Genomic DNA, 2,867 nt, shown 5'->3' with positions numbered 1-2,867 from the left:
AGGAGCGTTACGAACGTTTCTACAACCATTTACGGATGTTCCATCGTCATTCTTGTAAGCATATCCTTTTTTTGTCTGTTATATGTAGCCATAATCTTGTATGCAAAATCCATATACACGTAGATTATGCTTTTGTTATGTCTCATAATGACTCATGTTATGATTTTTGTAGCTGTATTATTTGGATCATCTTCATGACTCAGCGGCACCTCAGAACAAACGTGGAACACCACAAATCAAATATTTTGATAGGAATATTATTCAAGCCCTGACAAGAGCTGACAAGGGCAAGATACGTAAAGGAGAAGAACCATTTGGACATTGTTCGGTATTTTTTTATGTGTCAATCATTTTTTTACATGCATATGATAACGCTCACATACCTTTATGCCCGTTTGTAAGCATATTTATGATGCTTTTTTGCATTGTCCATTAAACATATGAATCACATTTATCAATTTAATATGTGTGTATAAGTTTTACTCCATCTTTCACGCCTTTTTTAGTTCCGAAGCTCCACAGAGACCTGCTACACAGCTGTACCACCCGTTGAAGCACAATTCAAGGCATGATTCTATTTATATATTTTTTGTCATAGAATTTCAACATAATATTCAGTGATATGCTATGTATTTAATAATTTTCAATTTACAACAGCATAAGACCAGTACAAACACTTTTGATGTACCTCGTCCTGACCCATCTGGACAGCACTCAATTCACATCGAACTCCCGCTCATCAGGGATTTGATATCAAGCAAGCTGAATCAGCTTCCATCCCGCCACCGCCTGGGTTTCATAGAGAAGTTGTCACATTTTGATACGGAGGTTGGTAAGGCGTGTTCAGTTATTAAACAGACTCTTCAGCAGATTGTTGAGAAACAATACAATCTTTCTGATGTTTTTGGCGAGTTAATTGATGAGGTCCTCCGTGCTGAGTCGGGGGACAATGAAGATGGTTATGATGTGCAGAAAACAACTTCAAAATCAGATGATATTCTTCCCCAGACAACAGGTTAGTCAGTTTAATGTCTTTACGTCAATATAAAAAAGTTATGCAATCATTTGTCGATATCGTTTTGATGCCATTATTTTAAACAATGTTTTTTATTTACATGTGACGTACAGAAGGATGTACGTGTCCGGCCCCCCAACTGTACCCGATATGTCTACTCCAGTTTCCCAGCAGGATACGCAGTTTATAGACACACAGGTACATGAATTACTGTTAAGGCAACAACATATTCGTGTACTATTAGAAAGTTGCCCCGATGAAGCTGATATTGATCCACTGGTTCATACAAATATAATGAAACAGAACAAAACACCTACAACCACAGTGGTAATGTTTTTCTTATTAATTGTATTTTTCATTCTAGGGTTGTATTCATCGTTTTCTTTAAATAGCATATAACCATTACAATTTTTTCAGGGTAAACATGGTGACAGTGGCAAGAACATGCCGACCAACACAAACGTCACTCCTAAAGCAACACCACATATGGAACCTGACGCGCCGATATTTGATGCGACTCCGCAAATCAAGGTATGAGTACACCCCCTCGTGGTTTTTCTATATTATTATTAGTAGTTTACTAAATTTCTAATCCATTTATACCATGATTGTTAGTCTACTGGCGGCGTCCAACAAGCGGCAGAAACATACCTGCCCGACAGTGGTCCATGCTTTGATCAGACTCCATCTGAACATGTCAGCTCAGTAATTTTCATTTTCATTGTAGTTGTCAAAACTGTTAACAGATTTTGTACAGTCATGCTTCACAGTTTAACTAGTTTATGCATCATACAAATCAGTGTTATGCATATTTGCACATACATGTATGCTAAGTAGATGTGCATTCAGTTTTTACATAACTGTTAGCTGCTTATGATAAATTACACATACATTTATGCCAGTTTGCAAGCATATTTATGACTCTTGATTTGTATCAGTAATGTCAGCTCAATAATTTTATGCCAGTTTATGACACTTGATTCCACATAAGTTTATTCCACTTTATGTCAGCTCAGTAATTTTCATTTTCTTTATAGTTGTCAAAATTGTTCACAGATTTTTATGTATATTTTCATATATATTTTTAGGTTTTTGTTGAAACCGATCCAGCTACAAACACTCCACAGGTTGGCCAGGCTTCTCTTGATTCGGAGATGCAAACTGTGTTAGTTCTACGCGAATATTTGTGTGGTCTGCAATCTGACACCAGCAGGTATGAAGTACATACTAAATCAAAATCTGTTTATATGCTGGTAGTTTTACGCGACCTCTCTAATTGATATCAAAAATTCCCTAGGACCATAATAGATTATGGTGAATATTCAGCAACATGTTCTGATATATATGAATCTTTTGTCGATGGGAAGTGTCTCAACAATGTATTCATGCAGTGTTTCATCCAATGTGTTTTTGATGATGCAAAAAATCAGCAGACTTCCATGAGTTCAAACAGTTTGATTCTTGATGTTAATGTTGGGGTAAATTATCGTAACATACATACACCATATTCATATACAAATTGGATGAACCCAAGTATACTCACTCCATTTATATCGTTTATTGCAGTCACTACTCAACTTTGAGGAACAGGAACGACACAGTCGCAACCCTCAACCTTTTGATGAATCTGTACTCCACACACTTCTAGACAATTCATTGCCTGAGACAGATGAATTGGACCAATGCAAAGCGGTAACAATCGTATTTCATAATCCAAACATAATTTCTTTTAAATGGAACATATCACATTGTTATGATTTTGTAATTTACACTGTTCATTTTATGCTTTTTTACACGGTCAGATCATGGTCCCCATGGTAAGCAGGGGGCATTGGACATTGTATGTTGTCAA

The 2,867-nt window shown here is 36.4% G+C and overlaps 1 long non-coding RNA gene across 1 annotated transcript; it reads left to right on the top strand.

Annotated features, from left to right (window-relative positions):
• Nucleotides 1-2,447: 2,447 nt before the first annotated feature.
• LOC103629378 (uncharacterized) lies at nt 2,448-2,867 on the top strand. Its single transcript, XR_554340.2, has 3 exons — nt 2,448-2,493; nt 2,582-2,707; nt 2,818-2,867. It is a non-coding gene; the product is annotated as an uncharacterized lncRNA (long non-coding RNA).

Source organism: Zea mays, chromosome 6 (assembly GCF_902167145.1).
Source record: "Zea mays cultivar B73 chromosome 6, Zm-B73-REFERENCE-NAM-5.0, whole genome shotgun sequence".
NCBI lineage: Eukaryota > Viridiplantae > Streptophyta > Magnoliopsida > Poales > Poaceae > Zea > Zea mays.
Note: the sequence above shows the minus strand (reverse complement) of the source record. Positions and strands in the feature narration are given on the sequence as shown.